The 6,772-nt window shown below is 35.3% G+C and overlaps 1 long non-coding RNA gene across 1 annotated transcript; it reads left to right on the top strand.

Annotated features, from left to right (window-relative positions):
- Positions 1-357: 357 nt before the first annotated feature.
- LOC131835350 (uncharacterized) lies at positions 358-2,694 on the top strand. Its single transcript, XR_009355144.1, has 3 exons — positions 358-1,868; positions 2,028-2,084; positions 2,614-2,694. It is a non-coding gene; the product is annotated as an uncharacterized LOC131835350 (long non-coding RNA).
- The last annotated feature ends 4,078 nt before the right edge of the window (positions 2,695-6,772 follow it).

Here is a 6,772-nt window from a genome sequence, read left to right on the forward strand (position 1 = left end):
AAAAGCCTTGATTCTGTGGGTCAGCTCCTTTAAACAGCTTTTCTCAAGTTAATACACAATACTTCTACTCATATATTATATGGCCATTTCTAGTACAGATGAAGTAATAGTAGTAGTAGTGAGAGTTATTATCTCTGTAATGTAAATATGGACTCAAATCTAGGGTCAAGGTCAATAAGAGTTAATAGTGTTGTGAATATGAGAATTGAAGCAAGCAAGACCCTCAGGATAACTTGTACATTTGGGCCTGTTTTGACATTATCAAGTTTACAGTGCTTAAAAGGCCTACCAGGCCTATTTGAAGTTAGTCTATATTTAGGAGACAGGTTATCGTTAGGGTTATAAATAATCATTTATATAATGATGACATGAAAAACCATGGAAATAGATAAGATCACCAGAGAAATTGTTGGGAAACAATTCTCCAAAACATTTCTACAGTTTTTGTTTATGATTATCTTTTTCAAGGATGTTTATGCCATAGACTGCCTTGGAAGACAGAGATGAGTAGACAGAGATCTACCTGGAGCAGAAGTAAAATTTACTTTCTAATCAGGGTACCAGAAATAATGGCTCCATCCAGCAAAAATGCTGAGCATGTTTGCTAGTAGCCCTTAAAAGATCAGTTGAGAGGTTTCCTGAACATGTGATGGATCTGTGCCATAGCATCCAACCAGATCACTCTCTATTATTTTTACGCACATTGAAGGAAAAAAAAAAAAAAAGAAAGTAATGGAAACATGAAACCAAGGTGCTACATGTTGTGCCATGAGAGGTCAAGTCCACTGTCTCTGACTTAGTTCAATGTCTTCTGCTAGCTTCTATAAAATTAAGGTAAAATGTCAGAACTTTCACAGTTCTTAAAAATGGAAATGAAAAAGAAAAGAGAGAAAAAGAATGATATTTTGGACTAATCAATATGTATAGAACAAGAGAGATTGGGAGTGAAGAAAAGGAGAATAAGAAGTAATAGCCAGTCATATTGGAACCAAACCAGAATAATTTATTTTACTGTTTTCCACAAAATTCTATTTTTAAAATATCTTGCAAATGGGAGATCATCTTTGTTCTGATGCCAAGTGTTTGAGTAAGTGCTTGGCCACTGGATCCAATAAATTGTAGGAACTAATTAAAGAACTTAACCAATAATCCATTATCATTGACCATAACTTATTCATGTATCTGTGAAAAACCTCAGTCTCTTTAATAAGCAGTCACTGCTTATGTCACACAAATAATACAAACATTTATGGACATCTGGGAAAGTTATTTTTAAAGCTTTTTTTTTTTTTTTGAAACAACTGTAGATTCACATGCAGTTGTAGGAAACGATACAGAAAGATCCTCTTAACCCTTCACTCAGTTTCCTCCAGTGGTAACATTTTGCATAACTACTGTACAATACTCAACTAGAAAACTGAAGTTAATTAAACCCAATCAGAAAATCACTAGTTTTATATTCATTTGTGGGTACCAGTATATTTAGTCCTATGCAATTTTATCATATTTATATGTTGATATGATCACTACATTTAAGACAGAACAGTTCCATCACAAGGATCCCTTGTGCTACCTTTTTATAGTCATAAACACCTTCTTCCTTTGTAAAATAAGAATTAGGCAAATAAAACAGAGAACTTGGGCAGGAAAAGATGTACAAAAACTATGACGCTTGAGAAAAAGTGTTAAACTTAAAGAGCAGCAACTTTTATTCTATACAGTGAATTTATTTTCCTTTGCTTTATTAGAAATGGACTTATAATAATTTGTGTTGCTTTTTGGGTGAAAACAATTTGTATGATGGATGGCTAAATGTCTAAATAGCAGATGGATAGATGGATGGATGGACTGATGAATGGATTGATAAAGTAAGTACTTTTTTCATTATCATCCTTTTTTAATCACCTATGCTCTATCTTCAATAATGTACTAAACAAATGTTATCAAATGTCTCCCATTTAAAATCTAAATTCTGGTGAACTAAGACTATTTAATCAGTGCAAATGTCATCTTTTATCCAATCCTAGATCCCTGGTTATAAATCAAGATATGGCAGAACTGAGAATCAGAGTATGAATCATCTGGTTAGTATATTCTTTTTTATTTTCCCACCCACGTGAGGATGACATATTCCAGTTCCTTTAAACTCTCTGTTCAGTTAAGCATATATACATTCCCAAGTACAAATATTAACTTCCATGAGTAATATAGTTTGTATCCTTATTTTTAAAATGTACTTTATTAATTAACAAACTGACCACCCCTTTTTCTAAAACCATTAGATCTATTTAATGTAAAGATTAACATCAAAAGCCTTTCCTTTACAGACAATCTTGCTCTGGTAAGGTAAGAGCAGTGGAGAAGGAGAGGCCAAAAGATGGATATAGAAATAGGAACAAAAAAAAAAAAATTCCTCAGATGTTAAAAGCAATGAGTGCCTACATATAAAATCAGGAAGTTGTAGGGAATGCAGCAGGGAAGAAGTGAATAATTCTGCTTTGTCGGACAACAGTGCCATGGAAAACAGAGAACATGAAGCCTAGGAAACAGGTAGAATTACAGAAAATTATTATAGAAAGGACAAGATTATAATTACTCTTTATGAACCCAAAGGAAGCAGCATGCATGGAAAACTCTAAAAAGGACTAACATGAAGTGAAAACTGGTCAGAGTGAGACTATGAAAATAATCCAGGTGAGTGAGACCTCAAATACTTTTCATCCATATTATCTCCAAGACAGTAATGTCCTCTCTACTACACAGAAATTAGTGAATTGTATAGATAGATTCTAACAAGTTAACATACAAAACATAATAAAACTGTGTAATCTCTAGGGATTTTGCAAACTGTTAACTTTCCCAAAGCATTAGGATATAATCTTTTAACAGATTAAAGGAAAAAAAAAAGATATTATCTGAAATATTTATCATCTTCATTTTCTGACTGTGCCCTGGTCTTGAGAGAATATTTTAGATAAACTTGGCAAAATATGTTTTGATTCCTCTGACTTATCTGATAATGGCACTGTATTAAAAGTATTAGAAGTATCCATTACTCAAGTACACTACAGTAATCTGTTATTAAACTAAATTTTTACAATTTATACCACAATATATGTGTTTTATAAAATGCCTTTTTTGTAATGAAATTTGAGAAAATAGAATCATAATAAAAATTGCTAAATGCATTATAAATATTCACTTAACTTTAATAAAGCAAGTCTTTTTTTATTCCATTTTACAGATAAAGAAATTGAGGCTCAGGGAAGCTGTGTCAAATATTCAAGTTAATAAGTTGCTAAGCTGTGGTTTTAAATGGGTCTGTCTCCAAACCCAGTGCTAAAGTTCATAAGGAGAGTTATATATCATAGTTTTCACTGGAAAAATGTTAATTTTAAGCCTTAGCAACTTCATTCAAAATATCAGTTTAGCAGGTCTTCAAAGCCAGGACCCCCCATTATTAAAAGCATCCGTGAAGCTCTTTTAAAATCATAAACAGAAGTAGACTTGCCTTCTTTATAGTGTACCTGATTTAGTTTAGGAAGATATTTCCAATCTAAAACGGAACCTGTTTTATTCATCTCAATCTGACAAATGCATAGCATTGTTGCTATGCATTTGTTCCAAACTTGTCTTCTATTTAAATCCACTGCTCAAGGAAACACTCAACTCTTTAGACAGAATAAATAAGCAAAGCAAGAACTGGATCTTTCTCTTTAACCTTTCTCTTCTCCAGGTTCATTACTAAATTGTGTCAGAAGCTTTTTCCCATTTCCCACTTCCCTCTTAAACACCTTTGTTCTAACTTTTCTTCAACTTGAATAATAGTCTCTTCTTTCAAAAAGAACCCTAGGACACATTGAGAAGTAGGAAGATATTTTTCCATTATCAAAGTCCAACTAATACCTGACAATACTAGTTCTTTCTATTCACCTCCTCATTCTTAATTGTCAATATCAAAGCCTGATTTCAGGTCCTCATCTAATTAGCACAAATACATGAAGTTATAAAGAATACATTATTTGCATTTTAAAAGAGGATAACTATCTAGGCTGTGGAAAGGAATCTCAGTTATGGAATTTAGTCCCTAGAGAGGTGGGAAAAGCTCTTTTGGGAAGATGGTTACAGCACAGAGATTAACATCATGGATCTTTTCTCATTTCCTCTAAAATCACCAAACTATGGGACCACCTGGGTAGTGAAGTTGGTTAAGGGTCTGACTCTTGGTTTCAGCTGAGCTCATGATCTCAGGGTATGAAATCAAGCCCCACATTGGGCCCCATGCTCAGCACTGAATCTACTTATGACCCTCTTTTCCTTTCCTTCTGCCCTTTCCCCCCATCTAAAATTTAAAAAAAAAAAAAAGTCTTAAAAAAAATCACCAAACTATGAAGCTATGAAGCCAATTTCATCCCTAAGAAGTAAATGAAGCTCTGATGATTTTAAAGTGCTGACATAGACCATCCCTGCAAAAACAAACTTGGATGACACATAGTGCACTAAGTCAACTATGGGAATTATACTTGTAAATCCTTAATCTACTCCTTCCCAAGCCATTTAGATAATCAGTAAAACACTAAACAATAAACCTTAGGAGACAGCTGCCTACAGGGGACAGCTGATAACAGAAACACGACTTTAATTTTACAAACAAAAAAAGCTTGATAAAGGTTAACTGAAAATGACCCATACTCAGGACAAAATATAAGATCTATCTTATAACCCACAAATATTGGTAAATGAACTATTTTAATAGAAAAATATGTATTTATTATTGAAAGTATACTTTCTATGTGTAGAATATCTTTCTATGCCCCTTCTCATATCCTTGAAGATCATTTGTTTTTGCTCTAGCCATTGCTGTGGTATCCAGCTGTGTACAAATGTAGTCAAACATCACCTAGCCTCAGCTAATATGAATACATCACTTGTTTTCTGTCCTGGACATTTCTGCTGCCACAATACAGGACGCAATAGCCTTGTAACCACTCTAGCCATGAGGAAAACAAACATGGAGTTATGAGGTATTTATCCTCCCTGGGCAGCCCTTGACAAATGGGAAACTTAATGTTGCCAGTGCAAAAGTCCTTTTGCGTCCCAAGTAGGTAATGCTGAGGGATATTTTACATGCTTCAGCAGAGGGCACATTGTGCAGTTGAAGCCCAACTGCTCTCAGTGGTAACCAGCTCAATGATGTACTCTTGAAGAGTTTTCTCTCTTTCCATATTTTGTTCTTTCTTGCTCTTCCCATTCTATTCCTGACCAGGAAGGTAAATACACTCAAAGCATATTCTCTGGTTCTGAGACAGCTGGTTACTACTATTAGGAGTGGCCCTAATAGTAGTAAATTGATTGATCACTTGCCCAGGGGCCTGAAAAAAAGAAGTTTAGAAGATGGTGGGTAAGAAGTTTGGGAAAGAGACAGTAATGGATAGAGGTACAAAAGTGGGCAAACATGAGAATTTTTAATCACATAAGAATTCAAATGTTCCATGCTCCTGGATTGGAAGAATAAATATTGTGAAAATGTCTATGCTACCTAAAGCAATCTACACATTTAATGCAATTCCTATCAAAGTACCATCCATCTTTTTCAAAGAAATGGAACAAATAATTCTAAAATTTATATGGAACCAGAAAAAACCTCGAATAGCCAAAGGGATATTGAAAAAGAAAGCCAACGTTGGTGGCATCACAATCCCGGACTTCAAGCTCTATTACAAAGCTGTCATCATCAAGACAGCATGGTACTGGCACAAAAACAGACACATAGATCAATGGAACAGAATAGAGAGCCCAGAAATAGACTCTCAACTCTATGGTCAACTAATCTTCGACAAAGCAGGAAAGAATGTCCAATGGAAAAAAGACAGCCTCTTCAATAAATGGTGCTGGGAAAATTGGACAGCCACATGCAGAAAAATGAAATTGGACCATTTCCTTACACCACACACAAAAATAGACTCAAAATGGATGAAGGACCTCAATGTGCGAAAGGAATCCATCAAAATCCTTGAGGAGAACACAGGCAGCAACCTCTTCGAGGAGAACACAGGCAGCAACCTCTTCGACCTCAGCCGCAGCAACATCTTCCTAGGAACAACGCCAAAGGCAAGGGAAGCAAGGGCAAAAATGAACTATTGGGATTTCATCAAGATCAAAAGCTTTTGCACAGCAAAGGAAACAGTTAACAAAATCAAAAGACAACTGACAGAATGGGAGAAGATATTTGCAAACGACATATCAGATAAAGAACTAGTGTCCAGAATCTATAAAGAACTTAGCAAACTCAACACCCAAAGAACAAAGAATCCAATCAAGAAATGGGCAGAGGACATGAACAGACATTTCTGCAAAGAAGACATCCAGATGGCCAACAGACACATGAAAAAGTGCTCCATATCACTCGGCATCAGGGAAATACAAATCAAAACCACAATGCGATATCACCTCACACCAGTCAGAATGGCTAAAATCAACAAGTCAGGAAATGACAGATGCTGGCGAGGATGCGGAGAAAGGGGAACCCTCCTACACTGTTGGTGGGAATGCAAGCTGGTGCAACCTCTCTGGAAAACAGCATGGAGGTTTCTCAAAATGTTGAAAATAGATCTGCCCTATGACCCAGCAATTGCACTATTGGGTATTTACCCTAAAGATACAAATGTAGTGATCCAAAGGGGCACGTGTACTCGAATGTTTATAGCAGCAATGTCCACAATAGCCAAACTATGGAAAGAACCTAGATGTCCATCAACAGATGAATGGATCA

The sequence above is a fragment of the Mustela lutreola genome, chromosome 7, assembly GCF_030435805.1.
Source record: "Mustela lutreola isolate mMusLut2 chromosome 7, mMusLut2.pri, whole genome shotgun sequence".
In the NCBI taxonomy this organism is placed as follows: Eukaryota; Metazoa; Chordata; class Mammalia; order Carnivora; family Mustelidae; genus Mustela; species Mustela lutreola.